Source organism: Pelodiscus sinensis, chromosome 3 (assembly GCF_052426305.1).
Source record: "Pelodiscus sinensis isolate ZL-2025 chromosome 3, ASM5242630v1, whole genome shotgun sequence".
In the NCBI taxonomy this organism is placed as follows: domain Eukaryota; kingdom Metazoa; phylum Chordata; order Testudines; family Trionychidae; genus Pelodiscus; species Pelodiscus sinensis.
The window spans coordinates 96,670,381-96,698,005 of record NC_143054.1 but is presented as its reverse complement, the minus strand read 5'-3'; the positions used below and the strand labels follow the sequence as shown (position 1 = coordinate 96,698,005).

General features: G+C 44.1%; 1 long non-coding RNA gene across 1 annotated transcript in view; it reads right to left on the bottom strand.

The window, feature by feature from the left end:
- Nucleotides 1-787: 787 nt before the first annotated feature.
- LOC142827630 (uncharacterized) overlaps nt 788-27,625 on the bottom strand; it is a 64,259-nt gene continuing 37,421 nt past the window's right edge. The window contains exon 3 of the long non-coding RNA XR_012902328.2: nt 788-3,799. This is a non-coding gene — a long non-coding RNA (uncharacterized LOC142827630). The remainder of the gene's footprint in view (nt 3,800-27,625) is intronic.

The window sequence follows — 27,625 nt, the reverse complement described above, 5'->3', positions numbered from 1 at the left end:
AAGTTATTTCAAAATAACTTTTCTAGCATCTACACAGCCAAACTGCTATTTCAAAATTAATTCAAAATAGCAAAGTGCTTATTTTGAATTTCATAAACCTCATTCCACAAGAAATAATGCCGAATTTGAAATAGCTATTTTGAAATAAGGGCTGTGTAGACACTTATATCAAAATAGGGGGCCTCCAGCCTTCCCAGGGTGCCCTGGTGGCCACTCCAACCTCAACCAAGAACACTCCTCTCCCTCCCCCATCCCTGGAACCCTTAAAGGGGTTGACTCTGGCCACAGTCACTGCCCCGACCCAGTGGCCCCAAAACATGAGCCAGCAAGCCACTGGCAGCCAGCCCTGCACCACACCCCAGGAGCAGTCTGCCAGCTCCCAGGAGCCTGCCAGGGCCTGCACCTTCCTGGTCCAGGGTGGTAATCATGGACCTTATTCAGATTTGGGGGAGATGCCCCCAATGTCCATGAGCTCCGCACTAGAAGAAGGAATGCAGCTGTCTATGGCAGGATAGCTGCCAGCCTGGCCAACAAAGGCCACATGTGAACCCAGGAGCAGGTTTGCATGAAAATCAAGTTGGTCTGGCGAGACCCCCCAACCCTGAGCCCTGAGCTTCTTCCCCTTGCTTCCTCCTTCCAGCTCCCTCCTCCCAGGTTTCCCCTCCCATTTTCCACTCTCTCTCTTCCCCTCTCCCACCGCCTTTCCCCAGTCTCAACAGAGTTTCATTCCTCCACACAGTTTTTCTAAATAAAGAGAGTTTGTGTTCATGAAAATACGTGTATTTTATTTGACATCAGCAAGGGGGGCTAGGTAGGGGTAAGTCGAAGGATGTGAGGGAGGAATGAGGCACAAGCACAGACCAGGGAGGCTCTTAGTGCTCCTCAGTGTGGAAGTTCTCCCGCAGGGTATCCTGGATACTGACAGTCCCCCGATGGACCTCCCAGATGGCAGCCTGCAGAAAATGCAGCCAGGCTCACAGCAACGTGTCCACAAGAAGCACCAGGGTGACCAGGGGCAGCTCTGGCTCCATGTTGCAGAATGCTGTGGTGTCCTGAGTGAGGGCAACCAGAACACACAGAGACAAAATGCTTTGCTGTCCCTCATCGAGGTAGGCAAGCAAGCAGGGAAACCTGAGAACTGGCTGTCCGGGGGGGGGGGGGGGGGTGTGAATCCCTTTAAACACAGGCCTCAGATAGCCTCAGGCAACAGCCACACAAAGTAACTCCTGACCTGATGCCCTGCTGGACCTGGTTCCAGCCAGCCTTAAATGCGATTCAACATCCACTCAGTGTGGATGTGCTATTTTGAAATAGCAAAACGCTATTTGTGTGTAGATGCGTTATTTCACAATAACTTATTTCGAATTAACTATTTCGAAGTAAGATATTTCAAAATAATGCTGTAGTGTAGACATACCCCTAGAAAGTAGCAGTACATATAGAAAAGTAAAGGTATCACAATTCATGTTGACATTTTTGGGGTTTTAATTGTTTACTATTTTAATAGATTATTTTTATTTTTATTTTAAAAATAACACATTTTTACCACGTTTTTATTTGGAAACTTTCGACTAATTCTTCATAAGGGATTGAGTGAAATGTTAATTAACTCTAAGGAGAAATTATAGTAAATAAACTGAAATGAGGGGTTTTTTTTCTCATGAGAATGGTGGAAGTTTACCTTATAGAAATGATCATGTTCATTTTGTACAGTTTTTTTAATGGGATTATTGCTTTCTGCTCAGTTCTGAACAGGAAAGCCTAACTGTTCAAAAGTGATTAGTGATTTTGTTTGCCTCAATTTTTAGGTGCCCAAGTGGTGACATTTTGAAAAGGGGTTTGATTTTAGGAGGGAGTGCCTCAAAATGAGTATCTGGAAATCTGAGGCATCCAAAATAATTAGTTGCTACTAAAATTTCTTGCTCAGGGCAAAGGATGACTGACTGTTTTGTCTCTTATAGTTCCTGAGCAAATTGGCCGTTAAATAACATACTTTGCCAAGATCTAGAAAGAGCCTCTAAGCGCTTTCAGGATTGACGTAAGAATCACAAACGTGTGACTGCTTATTAATGAGGCTCATGAGATGTAGCTATTAGCCGTAACAGTTTTCTCAAGTGCTTCTAAATATGACTCCATCGTGATGAACTAACTTCAGAAGCACCAGGGTCAAAGTGAGGTTTTATTAGCAGACTGGAATATTTTTAAAATGATGATTGTGAGTTATGTTTGTTTTTTCACTCCCTCTTTTCCAATGTCTTTAGAACTTTGAACAGAAGCTCCTAGAAGACTTGCAAGTGTAACTGTCTATTTAGGTATTTATCAGCCTGCATCCTTGGAAGCAGCTCATAAATATGTGATGAATTCATCATGGAAACTTCCTATGTGTGAGGTGGAGGGTATTATCATCATTTCAGACCTGGGAAGTGAGGAAGAAAGATTGAAGGACTGCTCCAAGGCCATATAGGAGAACTGGGTGATATTTCAGCCAAAATGTGCTTTCATTGAGAAATGCATATATGGTGATGCTGAAATGCTTCATACCTCTCTATTCGTTTCACGGGATTACTTTCTTTATAAAATGTCCAAAATATTAAAATATTAAATTATTTTGTATTAAACATTTCCTTTATTTTTAGTTTTTAAAGATAATCAGCATTAAAATGAAATTTTCTGATTTTGTCAAAATGAAACATTTCATTTGACATGAACTATTTTTTTTTTAAATTTCCAGCAAACTGGAAAATCTAATATTCTCACAGTTCTACTGAGATCATTCCAATGACTTAACCACAGGACTATCCTGACTTGTGAGAGCAATTTAGGTCCAGTCATGTTCTTATAACTATCTTTAGTTAAAATGCTGCTTACAAATATTTAACATTTAAGTTATAAATCCATGTCTTTTATATACTAGAACATATTACTGCTTTGTTAATGGTTTATTTTTCATTCTTTATTTCACTATGTGTTAACTGATGGACTTCTGAAAAACAAGAGTGGAACACCTAAACTGTTGTTAACAGTAATACTTTACCAGAAGTACTAGAAAAAGGGCTTACTGAACCCTCATTGCATTTCCTCTTGATGTTACTATTGATAGTTCACACCTTTGCCATCACTTTAAGATAAGAATTTCATGTAATGCCTCATGTTTGTTTTTCATGTTATGCAATCTTATAATAATGCTCTACTTTAGTAAGTATACAGCAATGTATATAATTACTTTCCACTTACTGAGAAGTCAGTCAACTGTCTTGGTATTTTGTGTCTACCTATCAACTTCTTCCTTATTCACTTTTAAATAGCAGTTACCTGTGGCTAATTAATTCTTCTAATTTTCATGTAACACATACATTTGTGTCTTACTTTCCTTTGGACTCCACCCTTTTAGGGTTATCATTCACAAACAAGCCTCCTGTATAGTTAATCTGGTAGGTTGCCAATGATGATGGTGACTGATTCTGTCGGTACCATTCTCCTGGCCACCACAAACATATTGTATTTACCAATGCACTGACACCCCTCTTCAGAGCAACAGGCCATCGGAGGAATTGTCATTTAGGTGCTATACTACTAGAGGAGTACATTACTGGGTTTATTGTAGATGTTATCTTCATTCAAGATGACAGAACACAGGCAAAAAGGCTGTGAAGAGGACACATCAGATGTTGCCAGTATTCTCTCTAACATTTTCCATCCTTGGAGGGTTGAATTTTCCTTGAGCGGGTAGAACTTTCTTATCTTCAACGCCAATAATGAGGTACTTTGTGGATGTGCACCACCGGTACAAACAAAAAACCTAGATATAAATATATATTTTAAGCAGTCTGTAGGTGTGGAAGAAAATACATTAAAACAAGGGATAATTAACAAGGAGCAATGCTTATGATGTTTATTTAATATGAAATCAGATAAAAAGAAAATTAACATGGAGTACACATATTATCATCCTTTCTAATAACTCAAGCTAGTAAACACACCAAAATGTGTATTATTCACACATAACTCAGCTTTAAGATGCTAAACAAATCTATGATTCAACTAGAAATAGTCATGCTATACCTGCAAATATTAATACAATATTTACTGACACTGGAAAAGAGAATAAAAGGCATTCATTCACTCGGGTTTATACAGTTTTTCTGAGGACTAGTAATTTCAACATTTTACCAAACCATATCATCAATGGACTCAACATTGTTGGATCAGGTCCAGGAAATCTAAAGGTTGAAAACATTAACTGTTCCAGATTTACCTGTAAAAGAGGTCTAATAAATTAATTAACAGCCAAATATATTTCCTTGCATCTTTAAACTCTAGAATAGAACACAAGTGCGTGATAACTATTAACTCACCTAAATCTGTTTCAGATTCAAATTTAAAACTGATTCATTGAGAAAGTCAGCATAGGAGTGGGGACTACTCTGACCTACACATTAAACTTTAGGAATAAAACACATTTAGGCTTACCCAGCTCTAAGAGTTCAAAGACCCTATGATGGAGCCTCATCTGCTGAAAGAGCCTCATTCTCAGGGCACTTTTTAAAAGTGCCACCATGTGCCAAAGGATCTGTCCAGGTACTGACTGGACAATCTGGGAAGCTATTAAACAGTGCCCATACTAAAGGATGCTTCTGTCTGGATCAGAACTGCTGTTGCTTCTTTAATGCATAGGATATTGGTCACAAGGTTTCATAGAATAAGCCAGAATATCTGCTTTCTATTGTATTATGCTTTTATTCTTCAGTACAATTATTTACTGAAGAATGAAAGTATAATACAAAAAAAAAAAGCAGATCAAGATGATCTCATCTGAAGAAGTGGATTTTCCGCATGAAAGCTCATGATACTATACATATATATTTTTAATCTCTGAGGTTCCACAGGACTACTTGTTGGGGTTTTAAAGTTTTTTTTAAGTTACAGACTAACATGACTGTCCCTTCTGAGATATTTCAACTTTAATATTATCCCAACAAAAGCAATTCACCTTACCACTTCCTTTTTTTCCCTCTAAAACACTCACATGCATTTCCCCTATAGGTTTAATTTATTTATTTAGTTTTCTGTAATTCGTTAGCTGCTCATAAAAAATGCAGCTTCCTGTTTCTCCCTGTTGACTTAGAAATTAGGAATTAAAAGCACAGTGTCTGTCAGTCTGACAGTACAGATTTTAGAGTACAGTCTCCACGACTAAGGGTTGCTAAGTCTTTGCTATTTTCTGGTAAGTAAAGTTCTTTTTCTTTTCAAGCAGTTTGTTTAACAATTTTTATGCAGTTTAATTTCCTGGATTGTTAACATCCTGCTTTTGGTGGAAGAGTGGCTTATGCAGCACGTAGGCAGCTTTCATTTCTTCTCTTTACACTAATAAGCCTCAGCTGTTTGTGATACTTGTAAGTGCAGAAAATTGTACATTTGTACAATTCTATTCTTCTATACTTTCCTTGACTATATTATTAAACATTTTAAACTTTACAAGTAGTTACCCACAAGGCACACCAAATTAGTCTGAGTGAGATCACGCAGGCCAATTGTGATGCTTCATTGCAGATTGGACATACTCTTAGAGGTTATGAGGGATAGCTAATGGAACAGGAGAGCCCAATGTAATGCTGTAGCTATTACAATAAACAATCCTTGGAGTTATAAGGAGGGGAATATCCAGTAGGAGCAATAAGGTGGTATTTCTGTTGTATGTGACACCACTCCTGGAAGAATACTGTATCCATGCTTTAAAGAGGATATTGAAAATTTGGGATGGGTTCAGAAGAGAGCCTTGACCATGACAACAAGTGGAAAACAGAGTTAGAGATTAAGAAACTCGATCTATTTATTTTACCCAAGAGCAATTGACTTGATCACAGTCTCCAAGTACATTCATAAGAGAGAGATTTCTGTTAGAGAATGGCCATTTGGCAGAAATGGATCCAATAGTTGCAAACTGAAGCTTGACAGATCCAGACTTGAAACAGTTGTACATTTTATATACAATTAATAAAGTCCATCTTACTTTGTCTGGTTTTTAAAAGCAGCTCCAGATGGTGTTCTAATGAACCACAAAGGTGAGGAAAATTTACTATAGTCTTTTCTGAACTGGAATGGTTTGCTATTCACTTGTCAATATTTCTTCCTGACATCCAGAATGCTTGCCAATGCAAACAAGATCCACCTGTCCATGGCATATCTGATCACTCAGGAAGAAGGCAGTACTTTTGAAATGCTCCTTAACAGAAGGTATCGAAACATGGCTAAACGAAGTTGTAAAAATGATAGTGTTAAAAAATAGGATGCCAAACATTGTTGACTTAGCTAAGATCGGTCATAAATTCAGTGACATTTTTGCTCTCTGACTAAAATATAATGGCTTACAAGTGCCTTTTTATTGCCTGCATTATATAAGATCCAAGAACTGCTTGTAGTCTCGTGAGCAAAACAGACTAGTAAAGAATCATAATATAGCTAAGGTTTCTTTTGTTTGTTCATTGTAAAGATAATAAAACCCTACAGCCATGTCCTGTTACATATTTTTTTATCAAATGTGATTTCATATGAATTATACAAAGTACAATAGAAACTTACAGTCATGCAAAGTTTCTATGGTGGACTATGAAAAATTTTGTGATAACATTTCCTTTTAGCTTGTGGTGACTACTATTCAATTGTGGATTTAATTATGAGTCTACAGGTTGAAACTCTCTTAACCGGGATTCTCTGGTCCAGCAACATCTATGTTCTGGTATGGATGTTGTAGGACCAGAGAGTCCTGGTGGAGGGCCAGTGGCAAGGATCCCTGAGGGGCTGGCAGGGCAGTGGGCTGCTCACAGTGAGCCCATCATCAGCACATGGCAGCAGGTCTGCCCAGCAGGGTTGGGAGATATGTGTGTAGCTGCCCGGCGGGGCTGTGAGCGGCGGTAGCTCAGTAGGGCTGGGATCCGTGGCATATGGCTGCCTAGCAGGTCCTGGATCCCCAGAGCTGTGCAGCTGCATGGCAGGACCCCAAGGCCCAGAACAACGCATGTGGCTGCCCTTGGGGTTCCATAGCAGGGCAGCAGGGCCAGCAGGAGGTGAGAAGCTGGCTAGGAAGGCTGGCAGCAGGGGGTCCAGAAATGACCTCCCCTGGCTTGAAAGAATTCCTCATCCAGGACCAGTCAGGTCCCGAGGGTGCCAGACCAGGGAGGTCCAACCTGTAGTGCTACCAGGCATGCCTGCAATTAGATCACAATCAACACTTGTCTTTATTTAGTACACTTATTTCCATGGTCCTAGCATGGAGTTAACAAAAAAACATTTATCTTCCTCTGTATTGGTAGCATGTCTAAGGAAAGATTTATTATTTGCTTATCTTTTCGGAATAGTTAATGTTTACATCATCCTGCTGGTGAAGAGTTTTCCAGACAGCTGCAACGTAGAGTCAGGCTCAAATGTGCGAAAGCTGAACTAGCAGGGATTCATGTGGAATGGGTCACTAATGGACGGGAACTGCAGATTGCTCTGACGTTTGATGAGGAACAAACTACTGAGTAGGTACTTTAAGTTTCTGTATCTTACATTTTGAACAGAATTAGTCTCCAGTCTGGTAGACAAAATTTCTTTCCAAGCAGAGAATTCTTGCTAAAGACTTAATAAGATCAGTCATTCTGCATCTGACTATTGGTTTTTAATGTAAGAAGTACTGGCAGAAATAGGACCTCTAGTAATGGAAAATATCAGTAAGAAAAGCCAGTCATTTATAGCAGCTAAAAAGGGTAACTCAGCTCATGGTTACAATTCTGCTCCCAAACACAGAGTTCTGAATTCAGAATAAATCCAGTGCCTTCTGCAGAATTACTCCAGAGGCAGAATGGTGTAACTGAGAGCCGAATGTTTTACAAGAATTTGGTTTGGATCATATATTATTGTTCCTTATGATTTTTACCTTCAGTTTTTCTTTGTATTTGGGAGACATTCAACTATAGTAAGTCTGGGAGAGCAATGAATATTTGTCAGACTTGTACTCCCTGAGTGCTCACAGCTCCCACCGACCTCGGTGAGAAGTTTGAGGGCTCATGATATGGAGGATGATTAAGCTCTGCTTTAAAATGTAGGAGTAAAAGCAAGTCTTGTACAGAACACAAACAGAACAATTGATGTTATTTTGATAATTATCTGACATTAATAAAGCATCATGGAGCTTACTCCAGTTCCTTTAGAATCACTGGGAATTTCAACATTAATTTTAGTGGGACCAGGACTGGTTCTTTGCTAATGAGTAACAAAATGTGCTATTCTGAGACAGAAGATGGATATGAATTAGAAACTTTATCACAGAAATTATATTGAGAATGAAAGCTCTATTTTGACATTATGCTCATAATGTTGTTATGCTAGTGGATTTGCTATAAGCCCCTTTTCTTCTTTTTTATATTTAATACATTTTATTGTGCATTTAGGCTTAATTTTTCTTTGGAAGATACAATCATCACTTCCCTCTTCACAACACCACATGACAAGATGATACAAAATATCATTTCTGTATGTAAATAGGTATTCCCGAGTCGTATGTGTGGGATAAAAGATATCTATTTATACTAAGTAACAGAATATACTGTGGGAAAAAATATAGAGGTCAATCTCTTACTGTTCTAAATTACCCTGATGTGAATCTGGAGTAGCTCTCAATTAACTTTTAATGGAGTTATTTCAGATTATACCAATATGATTTAGAGCAATATTAGCCACAACAACTTCTCATTTTATCCCTGGGATTAACCCTTTATGTTGGGCAACAGTATTTAGATGAAAAATCTGGCTCATTCTCCCAGAAAGTTCCAACGCATTAAAATTAACTTGATTAATTACATTAAATCATATGAATCAAGATAAAAAATCTGAGTACATTTATTTTGTATCCTTCCATTTTATTCTGAGGGTAATGGATACAAGTGGGCAAACCTCTTGGAGTTTATGGATTTGTCAACCTATTTGGGGGCCCTCTGAAGATTTACATTAATTTGCAAATATTTTTTTTAAATTTCACACCCATAGTTTTTCTTCAAAAGGCAGTCCATTTTAAAATGGTATTCTAGGAAAAGGAAAATCTGTGTTTTGTATGAGGGATAAAAGATTCCTGATCCTGAGAAAGGTAACTTAAATTTAAGTGATACCCTGTGTATGGTAGACCTATAGTTATGCTATTTTTCATTAAAATCATCCCTTATGTTTAAAAAATCTGTTTCTCCACACATGCAAAAACTAAAAGATGTTAAATATTTTTCTCGTTAGCACTATAAATATTAACTGCACATATCCGCTTGAATCTTACTTTCCAAAAGAAGTGTGAAAATGTGTGTCTTTATTTCCATTAGTGCAAATAAAATCTCGCTCTGTGTTTCCATGCCATGCTAATATTATTAAATCTATTCTTGGAGCTGACACTCAGGGAACTCAAAGGGAGCAGTAGAGAACCTTCTCCCATGTTGCTCAGTAGCTCCATGGGAAAGTCAGCTATAGTTTTTGGATCCTTTCTCAAGCCAAAGCTGTTCACTTTCTTCAGCTGGCACCAAAAACGGTACCAGCCCTTTGGGAATGACAAACAAACTGTATGAGTTAATTCAAACTGTACCATTTTCAAAAAGTTTTAAGAGGGTAAAATCCCCTTTGTTTGACATAGTAGGAAAACAATCAACACTAAAGTGCATTCTTTGGCCAGGGTTCTGCTCTGCAGCAAAGAAGAGCTTGGCTGAGCTCCAGAAAAGAAGTGCTCAGACCTGACTGTTAGCAACGTTTATGCCCCACTAATTGGAGCTGGTCCAGTTGCTGATGCAAGTTGGAGCAGCCTCAGGACTGCTCTAATTTACACCAGCAGCCAACTACTTCAATAGGCAACTCCAGTATCTGGGGTTTACTGATGTGTGATGTTGTCCTGGCCCGACACACTGTGTACACACTGTAGCTGTGACTAGGAGGGAGATGAGGCAATAGCCAATATACAGGCAATAGCCAATCACTGATTATTTGTGTGCGGGAAGTCCTACACTAACTGGTTACACTGGTTTAATGATAATTTTGTGTTATGGGAGTGGCCCAAAGGTGACCAACCAAATTGAAAATGTGATACTAAAATGTCCATATGTCACCTTATGTTAATTCACACTTTACTTTAGTTTACTTACTTGAGTTTGTTTACAATCATTTCACAAAATACACCATTAAGCCTTTCAGCCCTGTTTTAACTTGCACCTTTCTACAAAGCCTTTGCATGTGAGACTAATCACACTTCAGTGTGACTTATTACCCATCAGCAGAGTAAATCTAAACACACAGAGGGCGTTTAGACACTACGCTAAACTTTCGAAAGAGGATATACAAATTCCATGGGAATTTGCATATCTTCTTTTGAGCTCACTTTCCGTTTGTCGACAAGCCGCTTTTCCTTAAAAAATGAGGTTTACGCGGCTCTTTCAAAAGTTTAGTGTAGTCTACATATGCCCTTACTAGGTCTAGGTGACAACACTAGGTTTCATCAGGTCGGAATTTGGTCCTTAATCTACCTATTTCTCACAGAATTTCTTTGTTAATTTATTGGATACCCAATAAGTAGATATGATAGGGGACTGCATTTGGAGTGTAAGCTGTTTAGTCTTGGGGACATGTGCTTATCTTCATTTGTCCATTACAATTGTTGAGACTATTGGTATCTTATTTATTTGATTCCCAAGTACTGTACTCAGCTCCAAACTCATCACTGAGGTTTCTTTTTTTGTCATACATTTGAGGCTGATTGTTAGATTGTATAAGGGTGGATACAGGGCATATCACAGATCTAAAGTTACATAGCAAACCTCTTCTTCCCTCTAATCTAAGCTAGTTCAGACATTTTGTTTCTTAGCTTACTGTCCCATCTACCTCCCTTATTATGTCTCCCAAGAAATGAGGCCATACCTATGTCCGTTTACTCATGTCAAACCAGGCCTACATAAATAAGTACCTGGAAGTGGGAGTGTCTTGGTCATGCCAAAAAAAACCAACCAACCAAAACAAAACAAACCAAAACAAAAAACAACAACACAAATCTGTGGCCCTTTAGCGCATGCCATGTGACCAGAGGGAGATCATAGAATCATAGGGCTGGAAGAGACCTCAGGAGGTTATCGAGTTTAGCTCCCTATCGAAAGCATGACCAAACCCAACTAAATCATCCTAGCCAGGGTTTTGACTTAAAAACTCTAGGGATGGAGATTCCACCACCTCCCTAGATAACCCATTCCAGTGCTTCGCCACCCTTCCAGTATTAGACTGGGGCTTTAGCCAGACCGAGGACTACAGTTCAACTTTTCTATTTATGGTCCAAAGTACAGACATTCCCCATTTCCCACAGATAGGAAAGGCCACTGCAGCCAGGCAGTTCCTGTCTGTGCGTGTGTTGCTTAATTTGTAACAAAAGCAGTGTCAGAGGTCAAGCAATTAGGTTCTGGGGCTCACAAGAATTTTAATATTTTCATAACTGATACTGCAATCCCAGATGTTCTGGGGTCATGCCAAAACTGGAGAAGCTAGCCTTCTGCCCTTGCAGGTTCAGGTACACATTAAGCAGTGAGAGAGAAAAAGAGAGAGATAGAGAGAGAGAGCGAGGGTATGTCTACACTAGAAAGTTAGTTCGAACTAACGGACGTTAGTTCGAACTAACTTTCCTATGCGCTACACTAGCGCTTCGCTAGTTCGAATTTGAATCGAACTAGTGGAGCGCTTAGTTCGAACTAGGTAAACCTCATTTTACGAGGACTAACGCCTAGTTCGAACTAGCTAGTTCGAACTAAGGGCTGTGTAGCCCTTTAGTTCGAACTAGTGGGAGGCTAGCCCTCCCCAGGTTTCCCTGGTGGCCACTCTGGCCAACACCAGGGAAACTCTATGCCCCCCTCCCGGCCCCGGACCCCTTAAAGGGGCACGGGCTGGCTACGGTGCCCGTGCCAGGTGCAAGCCTGCCAGCACCCAGCTAGCAGACCCTGCACCTGGCACGGCACAGAGCCACCCACCCGATGCCCCCCAGCCCACCCCCTCTTGCCGGGACCAGGCTGGCGGCTCCCGGGAGCTTGCCCTGGACCGCAAGAGGCGGGCACCTTCCTGGGCTAGTGCGGACATCGTGGACCTCGTCCACGATCTCCGCACTAGGCACAGGAAAGTGGCCGTCTAGGGCAGGAGAGCTGCCAGCCTGGCCACCCAGGACCAGGTGTGCATGAAAATCAAGGGGGTCCACTGAGACCCCCGACACTGAGCCCTGAGCTTACAATGGCCGTCCTGGGTCAGACCAAAGGTCCATCTAGCCCAGTAGCCTGTCTGCCCACAGCGGCCAACCCTAGGGACCCTGGAGGGGATGGACCGAAGACAATGACCAAGCCATTTGTCTCGTGCCATCCCTCTCCAGCCTTCCACAAACTTTGGGCAGGGACACCACTCCTACCCTCTGGCTAATAGGACTCCATGGACCCAACCTCCATGACTTGATCTCACTTCCCTTTAAACTCTGTTCTAGTTGTAGCCTTCACAGCCTCCTGCAGCAAGGAGTTCCACAGGTTAACTATTTGCTTTGTCAAGAAGAACAACTTTCTCTTACTAGTTTCAAGCCTGCTACCCATTCCTTTCCTTTGGTGTCCTCTAGTCCTTCTTTATGGGAACTCAGGAAGAACTTTTCTGAATGCACCCTCTCCACCCAACCCCTGCTTTTAGAGACCTCTATCCTGTCCCCCCTCCATCTCCTCTTTTCTAAGCTGAACAGTCCCAGTTTCTGTAGCCTCTCTTCATCTGGGACCTGTTCCCAACCCCTGATCATGTTAGTTGCCCTCCCCTCTCCCAGCCTTTCTCTTCCCCTCTCCCACCTCCTTTTCCCAGTCTCCCCCAGTTTTTTTCAATAAAGACAGAGTCAATGTTGGAAGAAACGTTATCTTTATTTTGTACATCAATAAGAAGGGGGGCTAGGGAAGGGCAAGTGGAAGGAGGTGAGGGAGGAATGGGGTACGAGCCCCCGATGGGGAGGACTGGGCTGGCTCTGCGGGCTTCTGGGGGTGGAAGCTCTCCTGCAGCCCCCCAATTACTCCCTCTCCCCAGATGGCAGCCTGCGGCAAGTGCAGCCGGGCTGATGGCCGAGTGGTGTGATGTGCCCAGTGTGGGCACTCAGGGCACTCCAAGCCAGAACTTCTTTGCAAGCGGGGCACCCCTTAGAACTGTGTGTCCGGGGTGGGGGTCGGGACCCTTTAAGCGCAGCCCTCGGCTAGCCTGAGACAGTATCTCCATGCTCTAAGTCCTCCTTTTATGCCCTGCCGGCACTGCTTCCGGCCATCATTAAGCCCTGTTCAGAGTCCACTCAATGTGGACTTACTAGTTCGAACTAGCAAAACGCTAGTTCGAACTAGTTTTTAGTTCTAGATGCGTTAGTTCGAACTAGCTTAGTTCGAATTAACTAATTCGAACTAAGTTAGTTCGAACTAGCGCTGTAGTGTAGACGTACCCCGAGAGAGAGACATGTAACTAAATCAGCATACTAAACTCACAGCCAAACTACTATGTAATCAACATGTTTGAAAAGGGATAAATCAGCACAGAATTTGCCCTGTTATCTGAACAATCTACCTTTACAGAATATTATAAATCAATATGATATGTTCCCAAGGGTGGTATTCACAAAGTTACTTAGGCACCTACCTCCCGTTGTTTTCAGTGGGAGTTAGCCACCTAAAAACCTTTGTGAATCCCACTCCAAGATTATTAAAAGGAGACTGAGCTACTGGGCATTAATTTAGACCCTGTGCATACAAAGTAATGTGCCAGTTGACCCATAAAGATGGCGATATTTTGCTGCAAACAATACTTTCTCTAATAGTGGAATAATGGTTTCAAAGAGGTAGCCATGTTAGTCTGTTTCAGCAAAACCAACAAGGAGTCCAGTGGCATCTTAAGGACTAGCAATTTTTATGGCATAAGCTTTTATGGATTGCAGCTCACTTTGTCCATGAAAGAAATAGATGGTGGGGATATTGAGATGTAACACTCCCACGTATCCCTATCATCTGTTTCTTTCACTTTATGCCTCCAATGAAGTGAGTCGTAACTCATGAAAGCTTATGCTATAATAAAACTGTTAGTCTTTAAGGTGCTACCAGGCTCCTTGTTGTTTTTAGTGGAATAATGAAGCAGCAGCTAATTATATTTACCCTGGAAAGAATAAATGTTTCATTTTGCACCTGGCAAAATCAGCGTATGACCACTATATATTATAGTAGGGGTGTTCAACCTAATACTGTATCACTGATGTTCAGCAGCATCACAATTTTCAAGGAATATTGTGACATTTCTAGTGGGAAGCAGGAAATTATTGCTTCTCAGCAGTAGATGTTGTGCCTCCAGTAGTAGGTGGTTAGGTATTTACTTTAAACACATTTCTAATAATTGATTTTTGCATGCAGCTATTAACTGATTAGGCTGCTGGATTCAGTCTATTTGTTCAGTAGAGTAAGCAGAAGTAGGCTGATAAACGTACATTGTCAGTCATTGTACACAATGAGCCTTTTAAAGGAAATATTTTTTGTTACCTTTGTAGATGCTTGCATAAGAGTGACTACATTCATGGGTTTTGTTCCCCTCTCAGATAATCTTGTGCTGCTCATAATATGTCTGTAACATTTAATTAAACAAGTAAACCTCCTTTAAATGACTCAGTTTGCCTCTAAGCATTACCTTTTAAACAAATAAGAGTCACAGTCATACTACTATTCTCAAGAGGGCTGATGAAAGAAATAGTTTGCTTGAAACACTATTAACGTTAGCAACCATTTCCTAGAAATGAAGGAGGGTTGTATTAATTAACAAATAGGGTCATAAGAACATAAGAATGGCCATACTGGGTCAGACCAAAGGTCCATCTAGCCCAGTATCCTGTCCAGATGTCCCAGAGGAAGGGAATACTACAGGTAATCATCATATGATTCCTCTCCTGTCATCTGTTTCCAGAGAAACAGAGGCTAGGGATACCATTCCTACCCATCCTGGCTAATAACCATTGATGGACCTAACCTCCATGAATCTATCTAGCTCTTTTTTGAACCCTGTTAAAGTCTTAGTCTTCACAACTTCTTCTGGCAAGGAGTTCCACAGGTTGATTGTGTGCTGAGTGAAGAAAAACTTCCTTTTGTTGGTTTTAAACCTGCTGCCTATTAATTTTATTTATTAATAGATTACAGTCCCAGTCCAATGACCTTTCCATTAAGCCACATGGCTGCTATGTGATTCCTCAGTGCCCCCTTCCACTCTTGAACATTTTGCTGTAGTGGAATGGAAACAATGGTTGTGCTCTGAAAGTTTGCAGGAAGTTGCTAACAGTCCCAGTGAGACATTTTCCCATAGTCTATGTGCCCAAGCCTTGCTGGTTTTATCACATGATTGTTCCAGTAACTTTAAGCATGTAAGAAATGACTCCTGTGTCTCTCTGTCATTCTCTGCCTTGACCTCCCTTTTCCATCCCATTAAGCTGCACTGCAAAAGACCCATTAACATGTAAGAAGTAGCTCTTTACTGTCTCCTCCGCTATGGTATACACACAGCACAGGCAGCAGCTTACTAGAAAGCCCATGCTACCTTGGTTACATGGTCTGAATTGCACAAAGAGAAAAGAACAGTAAAGATAGCAAAAGCAGCTTCTCTCTCTGATGTTGACTCACTTGCAGCCTCACTGCTGGAAAAATGTAGGCACAGCTCATGGTCTTATCAGCCACTCCAAGAGCTGGCCAAATTGCACAAGCGTGAGGCTGGTTAGGGTGTTGTGTTTAGTTTCCTTTATGGTATTAGCCTTAGAATCAGAGAACCATAGAATCAAAGTGTTAGAAGAGACCTCTGGAGTGCATCAACTTCAGCCCCCTGTTAAAAGTAGGACCAACCCTAACTAAATCATCCCAGCCAAGGTTTTGTCAAGCTGGGACTTAAAAACCTATAGGAGTGGAGATTCCACCACCTCCCTAGGAAACCCATTGCAATGCTTCACTACTCAGCTGGTGAAACCGTTTTTCCTAATAGCCAACCTAGACCGCCCCCACTGAGCTCATTGCACCTCATTTTGCCTTCTGTCACTACTGAGAACTGCTTCTCTCTATCCTCTTTGTACCCCCTTTCAGGTAGTTGAAGGCTGGTATCAAATCCCCCCTCGCTCTTCTCTTTTGCAGACTAAATAAGCTCAAATCCCTCGGTCTCTCTTCATAGGTCATGTGCTCCAGCCCCCCTAATCATTTTGGTTGCTCTCTGCTAAACTTTCTCCAACACATCCACATCCTTTCTGTAATGGGGGGCCCAGAACTTGACGCAATACTCCAAATGTGGCCTCACCAGTGCCGAATAAAGGAGAATAATAACATCTCTAGATCTGCAGACAATGCTCCTCCTAATGCACCCCAATATGCCATTAGCCTTCTTGGTACATTGTTGACTCATATCCAGCTTATCATCCATTGTAATACCTATGGGTATGTCTACACTACAGCACTAATTTGAACTAACTTAATTCAAATTAGTTAATTCGAACTAAGCTAATTCGAACTAGTGCATCTAGACCTAAAAACTAGTTCGAATTAGCATTTTGCTAATTCGAACTAGCATGTCCACATTGAGTGGACCCTGAACTGAGGTTAAGGATGGCTGGAAGCAGTGCCGGCAGGGCATCAGATTAGGACTGATCAGATTGGCCACTGTCGGCAGACAGGCTACTGGGCTAGATGGACCTTTGGTCTGACCCAGGACGGCTATTCTAAGCTCAGGGCTCAGGGTCGGGGGTCTCACTGGACCACCATGATTTTCATGCAAACCTGCTCCTGGGTGGCCAGGCTGGCAGTTATCCAGCCCTAGACGGCCACTTTCCTGTGCCTAGTGCGGAGGTCGTGGATGAGGTTACGATCTCCGCACTAGACCAAGTGTGCGCCCGCCTCTTATGGACCTGGGCAGGCTCCCGGGAAGAAGGGGAGGGCTGGGTGGCAGCGGGTGGCTGGTTCGTGGCTCCGGGGCCGGGACGGGGGCAGACGAGTTTCCCTGGTGGTGCCCAGAGTGGCCACCAGGGAAAGCTGGAGAGGGCTAGCCTCCCATTAGTTCGAATTAAGTGGCCACACAGCCCTTAATTCGAACTGCTTAATTCGAACTAGGCGTTAGTCCTCGTAGAATGAGGTTTAGCTAGTTCAAATTAAGCGCTCCGCTAGTTTGAATTAAGTTCGAACTAGCGGTTTGCATGTGTAGCGCCTATCAAAGTTAATTCGAACTAACATCTGTTAGTTCGAATTAACTTTGTAGTGTATACATACCCTATGTCTTTTTCTGCTGAACTACTACTTAGCCAGTTGGTCCCCAGCCTGTAACAGTGCTTGGGTTTATTCCATTCCAAGTGCAGGAATCTGCATTTGTCCTTCTTGCACCTCATCAGATTTCTTGTGGCACAATCCTTCAATTTGTCTAGGTCACTCTGGACCCTATCCCTACCCTCCAATGTATCTACCTTTCCCCCTGGTTTAGAGTCAACAGCAAACGTGCTGAAGGTGCAATCCATCCCCTCATCCAGGTCATTAATAAAGATATTGAACAAAACCGGCCCCAGTACTGACCCTTGGGGCACTCCGTTTGATACTGACTGTTAGCCACACACTGAGCCGTTGATGACTACCCGTTGAGATCAACAAGCTAGCCAGTATTCTATCCACCTTACAGTCCATTTATCCAATCCATACTTCCTTAACTTGCTGGCAAGAGTACTGTGGGAGACTGTATTAATAGCTGTGCTAAAGTCAAGGTATATCAAGTCCACCGCCTTCCCTATATCCACAGAGCCAGTTACTTTGTCATAGAAGGCAATCAGGTTGGTCAGGTATGATTTGCCCTTGGTGAATCCATGTTGACTATTCCTGATCACTTTCCTCTCTTCCAAGTGCTTCAAAATGAATTCCTTGAGGAATCATTCCTCCATGAATTTTCCAGGGACTGAGATAAGGCTGACCAGTCTGTAGTTCCCTGGATCGTCTTTCTTCCCGTTTTAAAAGATGGGCACTTCATTTGCTTTTTTCCATTCATCCGGGACCTCCCCCTATCAACATGAGTTTTGAAAGATAATGGCCAAAGGCTCTGCAATGACATCTGCCAACTCCCTCAGCACCCTTGGATGCATTATAGCCAGCCACATGGATTTGTGTATGTCCAACTTTTATAAATAGTTCTTAACCTGTTCTTTCTCCATTGAGAGCTGCCCACCTCCTTTTTATACTGCATTGACTAGTGCAGTTGTCTGGGAGCTGACCTTGTCTGTGAGACAGAGGCAAAGAAAGCATTGAGTACTTCAGTTTTTCCCACGTTATCTGTCATTGGGTTACCTCCTTCATCCACTAAGGGTCCCACACCTTCCCTGATCACTCTCTTATTGCTAACATGCCTGTAGCATGTTACCCTTCACATCCCTTACTAGCTGCAATTCCTATTGTGCTTTGGTTTTCTTGATTACACCCCTGCATTCTTGAGCAATATATTTATACTCCTCCCTAATCATCTGTCCAAGTTTCCACTTCTTGTAAGCTTCATTTTTGTGTTTAAGTTTGCCAAAGATTTTGTGTTAAGCCAAGTTGGTGGCCTACTATATTTGCTTTTCTTACTGCGCATTGGGATGGTTTGTTCCTGTGCCTTCCATAAGGCTTCTTTAAAATACTGCCAGCTGTCCTGGATTCCTCTCCCCTTCATGTTAGCATTCCAGGGGATCATCCCCATCAGTTCTCTGGGGGAGTCAAAATCTTCTTTTCTGAAGTCCAGGGTGTGAATTTTGCTGCTCTGCTTTCTTTCTTTGGCTTACCGATATATTCTAAAATATGCCAGCTAAGCCAGACTTCTATTAGAGAGAAGGAAAAGGGAGAAAGATGAGAAAGAGAAGATATAAGGTAGGGAAGGAAAAGGACATATAGATGGAAGAAAGGGGGCAGGGAAGGAGACAACTAAGTTTCACATCTCGGGTTGTGTTTGAGATTTAACCAGTGCAATTAGAGATGCTGAGTCCCTTGTTTTTGCATCTCTCAGGGTTAGGCAAAGATCCTCTAGTCTCAGGAAGCATCCAGGATGATAAATCTCACTCCTTCTCCCTCTTTTAGTCAGTTATTGTTTCATTTCACTTGGCTTCCAAAGTCCACAAGTTAGGCCTAATTTTGGACACACTTAATAATCAGTTCATTGATTTTCTGTTCCACACTTCTTTTTTTTTAAACATGTATGATTTTAACACAGTCCTTGAGTTATATTAGCAGCCTTTTCACTTCTATTAATTGTCTTTTTTTGTCTCCCTTTTGTGACTTTCCCCATCAACCTGTACCGTTATATCTTATTGTGATACTTTCTAAATGTGAACTCACTTTTTACAGGTGTCCTTACAATTAGAATAAAGTTGTAGGTGCAATTATTATAACAGATCTCACTTGTGTAATCCTTCCCAGATGCTGGCATACATGGGGGGGAGGCAGAGATCCATGTCTCAGACCCCTGCCTCCCCTGATAGGCAAATTCCCTTTAGAGGTTGGGTTACATAAAGGAGGACAGGGAGGGTCGGAGGGTCACACCTTTGTAGATGGGCTGCACCTATTTTCCCCTTGCCCAATGTCCCACTGCTTCTGCTCCTATTCCTTCCCCATCACTTGACCCCTAACCTCCTCTCTCTATTACTGCCTGCTCTTATTTGTTTAATCATCCTGTCCTCCCAGTGAACATTTATTTGCCTGTGTTTTTTAGTTTAGTTCCCTTTCGTTTCAAAGCTAGTTTCAGTGCCTTCTGAATATTCTGCTGTACCCACATTCCATCCTACAAAATAAAGCCCCCCCTTTATTGTAACTGTTTATGTGACTATTGCACATAACCAGACCCATCACAATCCTATAGATGTAGTTTTCCAGACAGATAGCTTCTCTCCCTGCACATGTTCAGTATAATCCATTAAGTGCACAAAAAAGTATGCAGACCTCCTCAAGCACTTAGCTGGAAAAGCACACTCTTGGTGGTGGGTGTCATGCACTCTGCAGGGGAATCCACCAGCACGAGACCCTGGTGCATAATGATTAAGGGTAGGATTGGGTCATGGAAGTTATGGATGATGTGACTTTCTGGGACCTCCATGACTTCCTCTGGAGCAGTGTCAGCCCCAGGGCTTCTGGAGCAGCATTCCCAGGGCTGAAGCAGGGGCTGGGGTTGGCTCAGCATACCTGGGGCTGGAGCAGCAGCAAGGGAGCAGTCAGCCCTGGTGTCACCACAGCAGCAGCAGTGGCTACATTCAATCCCAGGGTCACTGGAGTGGCAGCCAGTGGTCAGCCCTAGTGCCCTACGTGCAGGAGTAGTGGCCCCTGAGGCCATCAGAAGAGCTGACCAGTGGTCTGACCCAGGACCACCAGAACAGTGATCTCCAGGGCCACTGAAGCAGCAATCAGGGTTGGTTCAACCTCCCCTGGGGCTGAGTAGCGGTGGTCAGTTCCTGCCACAGGAGCAGTAGCAGGGCTGGAGTGGCTGCAAGTCCCCAGCAGAATTCTACTTAACCCTCTTCCTTGGGTATGTTTAGTAAAAGTCAGGGACAACAGTGCTCCCTCCAATATTTTCCATCCATGAGCAGAGTGAGTTTTGTCTTGTACACCAATATTGAGGTCATGCGCACTTGTTCGGATGTGTGCCACTATGGCACCCACGTTATCAACAAATATCTTATCTATATTTTTTAAAATGTTAGGGAAGAAGAATATTAAAACAAGGGATAATTAACAAGGTGCACGACTTTAAATGTTTATTTAATATGAAGTCAAATGAAAAGAAAATTAATATTGCAAAATTTTCAGTAGTCAACTTCCTCTGTTTGTAGCCCTTGTGGGCAGAGGTGGGGCTGTGGATCTCCTAGGCTGGGCTAGAGCAGGTTGGAGATGTCACAGGAGCCATGCGTGGGATTGTTCCTCTTCCTGGCCGTGAGCTGGGAACTGCTCATGTGGCTGCACTGCAGCTTCCCCTCTCCACCACATTTTGTGCCTTTCGTTTTCCCTTCCCCCTGCAGCTGAGTCTTGGCCAAGGCTGGCAGGGGAGGGGTATTTGCTGGAATTCACAGCAAAAATCGCAGCTTTCAGCCCCCCCGCCCCCTCCCCTGGCTGGAAAACTCTCCTGTACTGGGGGAGGAGGGAAGGGGAAGGGGGACTGCTGCAGAGACCCCCTACCCCAGCAGGTCTCATTGCCTATGCAGAGGCCCCATCCTCTCCCCACTCCTCAGGCCGGGGTCCTGGTTGTGGCCAAGCCCCAGCCTGCGTTGTTAGGAGCCAGACTGAGGAAAAACCTCCCGGAGCTGGCAGGTGTGGATGCACCAGGCAGAGGCCAGGCCCTGCCAGGACAGGAGCCAGTGTGGTGGGCGGAGATTTGGCTGCCTGCTGCTTTGGCTGGTGTGCAGAAGGAAGGCAGAAGACAGAAGGGGCCAAGAAGGAGCAGTTGCAAAGCCCGGTGTCTGGCCCTGGAGGAAACCTGGCCTGTGGTCGGGGGTGCAGGTGGAAACAGGGTCGTGGCTCTGTCCTGTCCCTGTCAGAGACACTGGCCTTCCCTGGCTGCACCAAAAACCCGACGAGCCCCAAGTTCTCCTCCAAGCTGGGACATCCCCAGATGGTGACTGGCTATAGAGAGGGACACCTGTAACAAGTTTCTCACAATGGGGGAGGGAGACCCCCTTGCCCAGGCATTGTCCTGCTGCTCTCCCATGCTGGTGTCTTGTCCCCGAATCCTCACCCTGCTGCTTCCCACTGGCAGGACCTGTGCAGAGCACTCTCCGGGTGGCAGCTGGCACCTCCCTGTACCATGCTAGTCATGGCTGGCAGCAGATACACAGAGTCTTGTCTTGCCCGTTTCTGCTGACTTCGGTGTGTGGGAGCCAGAGGCACCAATGGCCTGGCCCCTGGCTGCTGCTTTGGGGACAATGGGGTAGTTAAGGGAGCAGAGTCGTTCAAGGGGCAAGGAGCAGTGTCAAGTGTTGGGGGAGTGTCCTGCTTCCCCAACCCTACGGGTCAGCCTCTTTTATGGGGTGGTAGAGAGACCTCCCGCAGTGAGGGGCAGCTCTGGACTGAGTGCTCACGGCATGGTTCTGGGGCCTCAGCCCCTCCCAGACCTGGAGCTACAGGCATGGGATAGATCCAGGCCTCCTGCTTTAGCCCTCCTCTCCCCACAAACAGAAAGCCCTGAAGCAATGGCCACAGGGAGCCCCTAGTATGGTGGCCAGGCCTGAGGTGGATCCCACTGTTGCATCCCAAGCCCAGAAGCTACAAGTGTGGAGGGGGGTCTCCAACCTGGCTGGGGAGCTTGTAGGGTCACAAGTGTTGTAAGTAGGGTGCCCAGTCTCATCCCCACCTGTGCAGTGACCCCTGCTCAAGGGGGCATTCATGGTCCTAGGCCAGGTCCAGCTTGACCTCTACCTGCAGCACTTTTTGCAGTGTCGGCTTAGCTAATGGCTGGGCTGAGACCTGCTAAACTCATTTCATGTGTGCACCTTGCATGCAGCCATCTGGGCTTACATTGAGCCAGAGCCAAGATTCCCCTCCCTGGCCCACAGCATGACCCTGCCCCATGTGGCTCCCCAGTGACAGGAGCTGTGTGTGTAGGTCTGAAGCTGGGGCCAGGGACACATGGTGATCTCCCAGCTGTTCCTACCACGCAGCTCTGGCCCGGTCCCAGCCCCAGCCACCTGCCATGTGGCTCCAACCCCAGCTGCTGGAGCAGCCACTGCCTGCCACATGGCTCGGGCCCCAGCTGCCCGCCACAAAGCTTCAGCCCCAGCTCTAGCCGCCAGAGCAGCCGCCACCTGCAACATGGCTCAGGTCCTGGCCCCAACAACAGCTGCTGTGCACCTCACAGCTTGGACCCCGGCCCCAGAAGTAGCTGCCGCCCCTGACATGGCTTGAGCCCTGGCTCTGGCAGGTGCTGCCTGCTACCCACCATGTGATTAAGACGCCAGTCCCAGCTGCCAGAGCAGCCTCCTGCCGAGCACCATGCAGGTCCTCTGGCCCCGGCTGCCTGAGCAGCTGCCTGCTGCCTGCCACACTGATGCATGGCTCTGCTTAGGGGGTGGGCTGGGTTGAAATGTCCCCTGCACGCCTGCTAAAGCGTGCACCTTAGAGGAAACTTAGGTTATGGGCTTCCATAAATTTTTGTTTATAGCCTGCAACCTGTCACTGAGTTTCACCAAAAATAACCCATGACACAACCTTAACCTTAATCGTGAGCTGGGCCCTGGTTTAATCTCTATCTGGATATATCTACACTACAAAGTTAATTCGAACTAACAGACGTTAGTTCGAATTAACTTTAATAGGCGCTACAAATACAAACCGCTAGTTCGAACTTAATTCGAACTAGCGGAGCTCTTAATTTGAACTAGGTAAACCTCATTCTACGAGGACTAACGCCTAATTTGAAATAAGTAGTTTGAACTAAGGGCTGTGTAGCCACTTGATTCGAACTAGTGGGAGGCTAGCCCTCCCCAGCTTTCCCTGGTGGCCACTCTGGGCACCACCAGGGAAACTCGTCTGCCCCCCTCCCGGCCCCGGAGCCGTTAAAGGGGCACGGTCTGGCTACGGTGCCCGTGCCAGGTGCAAGCCTGCCAGCACCCAGCCAGCAGACCCTGCACCTGGCACGGCTCGAGCCAGCCACCCGATGCCCCCCAGCCCTCCCCCTCTTCCTGGGACCAGGCTGGCGGCTGCCGACAGCGGCCAACACCAGCTACCCCGGAGGGGATGGACCGAATACAATGACCAAGCCATTTGTCTCGTGCCATCCATCTCCAGCCTGCCACAAACAGAGGCCAAGGACACCATTTCTATCCCCTGGCTAATACCACTCCATGGACCCAACCTCCATTACTTTATCTAACTTCTCTTTAAACTCTGTTCTAGTTCTAGCCTTCACAGCCTCCTGCAGCAAGGAGTTCCACAGCTTGACTATTTGCTTTGTGAAGAAAAACTTTCTGTTATTAATTTGAAGCCTGCTACCCATTCATTTCCTTTGGTGTCCCCTAGTCCTTCTATTATGGGAACTAATGAAGAACTTTTCTTTATGCACCCTCTCCACACCACTCTTGCTTTTATAGACCTCTATCATATCCCCCCTCCGTCTCCTCTTCTCTAAGCTGAAAAGTCCCAGTCTCTTTAGCCTCTCTTCATATGGGACCTGTTCCAAACCCCTGATCATTTTAATTGCCCTCCCCTCTCCCACCCTCTCTCTTCCCCTCTCCCACCTTTTTTTCCCAGTCTCCCCGAGTTTTGTTCAATAAAGAGAGTTTCTGTTTTTGAACACACATGCCCTTTATTTTGTACATCAGGAAGGAGAGTTAGGGAGGGGTAAGTGGAAGGAGGTAAGGGAGGAATGGGGTATGAGCCCCCGATGGGGAGGACTGGGGTGGCTCTGCGTGCTCCTCGGGGTGGAAGCTCTCCTGCAGCCCCCCGATTGACCCCTCCCCCCCGGATGGCAGCCTGTGGCAAGTGCAGCAGGGTTGATGGCCGAGTGCTGTGATGTGCCAAGTGTGGGCACTCAGGGCACTCCAAGCCAGGACTTTTTTGCAAGCGGGGAACCCTGAGAACTGTCTGTCTGGGGTGGAGGTCTGGTCCCTTTAAGTACAGCCCTCGGCTAGCCTGAGACAGCAGCTCCACGCTGTAAGTCCTAATCTGATGCCCTGCTGGCACTGGTTCTGGCCATCCTTAACCTCGGTTCAGGGTCCACTCAATGTGGACATGCTAGTTCGAATTACTAAAATGCTAATTCGAACTACTTTTTAGGTCCAGATGCACTAGTTCAAATTAGCTTAGTTCGAATTAACTAATTCGAATTAAGTTAGTTCGAATTAGTGCTGTAGTGTAGACATACCCCCAGTGAGCAGAAATCGGTTGTCAAAATCTGTCAATTTTCTTAAAAAGCCTTTTTTTCTCCCTGGGTGCTGTTCCTCAGGAACCCTGTGATCAAATGACTCCACATTTGAATCAGTAAGAGAACCTCGTCTCCAGGGTCATACCAAAACCCAAGCAATGTATGGATTTTAGAGCTCTGAGAAGAATCAAGCTTTAAACAGAATGTCGGTCTTTCTCTTAACCATAACTACAGCAGGTTGTTTTACTCGCATGAATAGTCCCATTGACTTTAATGCGAACGGGATCTTGCCCTGAGTGTTTGTTAGTTAAAGCAACCAACCAAAAATAAACCCAACTGCTTAATTTTAATGAATTGTGCAATCCAATCTTTCCTAATTCCCTCTTCAGATAAATAACAGATGAAAATTGGCAACAATGGTGTCAGATGTTCAAGTGTAACATGAAAAGTGTAAATCCCAGAACTCAACTGTGCCACAAACAATTATAATGATTTTGACACAAGGTATTTTCCTGGGCATTACTGACTGGAACAACTGGGTGGATTGAGGTTATATTTCATGCCATAAAATTATTGCATGTTAGTCTTTTATGGGTAGGAATTCTCCAGCCTCTCTTTAATTATTATTGCAATAACATAAAAATAAAAAAATGTAAATAGTGTTTTCTAATAAAAAATGACTGTGTTTGTTCTCTGAAAAAAATAAAGACATTAACGAGATTTTTTCTGCCTTTCCTCATTTGTTTGATGGAAGCTAAATCTGACTGTCATACAAGCCCAGATTTATGTGTAGGTTGTAAAAAAAGTTTTTAATCTTCTCTAGAGTGTAAAACCTAGCTTCAAACTGACATGCTGCTTCCTTCTTGGACTTGTACTAAATATTACAGTTGCAGTTTAGCTCCTGGCTAAGTGTTGTGATGGGAAAAAATAGCTAAGCACAACCTACACATGAATAAGAACTGCTTGTAATTAATATTTTATAACCTTCACCATGACTTTTTTCATCTACAGTTTTGAAAGTTAGCTACTCCTATTATATACTCTGAAACATCATCTTCTGAAACATTTGAAATAAAATGTTTACATAGTTTAACAGCATGATGAGCAAAAGTAAATATCAGATGTGCTGTGGATGGTTCACTGGTAATATAAACATCTTATAAACATAATGTTCTGGGGCTTGGGTGCTTTGTTAATGTTAGTATAAAGGATGCTAAAATACGCATTAGTTGAATACAATGTTGACAGTAATTTTGTATAACAAAAAAATGAGCCACTGGATTGCAATTAATAAAAAATTGTGAGAATGGGCAGCTATTAAAATCATAGTTAATATTTAAGAGAAAATGCTGTTCCATCATATTTTGGCAGTGGGAGTTCACATAACTTAATGTTTAATGTTAGATCTTTCCTAGTATCATGTGTGTGTGTGTGTGTGTGTGTGTGTGTGTGTGTATTTTTGTGAAAAACCCATTTGGTTGTCTGACTATAAATTTGGTTGGGGGATCAAAGCACTGGCTTTTCTTAAGAAACCATTGCAAAGTTTCCTTTTCAGAAACAAACTCTTAAAGTTGACGATCTTGGTAACTAATTATCAGTAACCAGCTTTTATTTTCTGGGGGGAAGAAAGGAAAAGCCATTTAGAAAAGTCCTGGGAGGTCAGATGTGACAGCATTGTTCTATTCTCTGAGGGTATGTCTACACTACAAAGTTAATTCAAACTAACAGCTGTTAGTTAGAATTAACTTTCATAGGCACTACACATGCAAACCGCTAGTTCGAACTTAATTCGAACTAGTGGAGCGCTTAATTCGAACTAGGGAAACCTCATTCTACGAGGACTAACGCCTAGTTCTAATTAAGTAGTTCGAATTAAGGGCTGTGTAGCCACTTAATTCGAACTAGTGGGAGGCTAGCCCATCCCAGCTTGCCCTTGTGGCCACTCTGGGCCAAACCAGGGAAACTCTTCTGCCTCCCTCCCGGCCCCAGAGCCTTTAAAAGGGCATGGTCTGGCTTGTGCCAGGTGCAAGCCTGCCAGCACCTAGCCAGCAGAGCCTACACCTGGCACGGCATGAGCCAGCCACCCGCTGTCACCCAGCCCTCTGCCTCTTCCCGGAGCCAGGCTGGCGGCTCTCAGGAGCCTGCCCAGGGCCGCAAGAGGCAGGCATCCGCCTGGTCTAGTGCAGAGATTGTGGACCTCATCCAGGTTGGGGGGAGGCCTCCAATGTCCACAACCTCCGCACTAGGCACAGGAAAGTGGCTGTCTAGGGCAGGATAGCTGCCAGCCTGGCCACCAAAGGCCATGTGCGAACCCAGGAGCAGGTTTGCATGAAAATAAAGTTGGTCCAGTGAGACCCCCGACCCTGAGCCCTGAGCTTAGAAGATAAGAACCAAACCAAAGGTCCATCTAGCCCAGTAGCCTGTCTGCCAACAGCGGCCAACACTAGGTACCCTGGAGGGGATGGACCGAAGACAATGACCAAGCTATTTGTCTCGTGCCATTCATCTTCAGTCTTCAACAAACAGAGGCCAGGGACACCATTTCTACCCCCTGGCTAATATTACTCTATGGACCCAACCTCCATGACTTAATGTAACTTCTCTTTAAACTCTGTTATAGTTCTAGCCTTCACAGCCTCCTGTGGCAAGGAGTTCCACAGGTTGACTATTTGCTTTGTGAAGAAGAACTTTCTTTTATTAGTTTGAAGCCTGCTACCCATTTATTTCATTTGGTGTC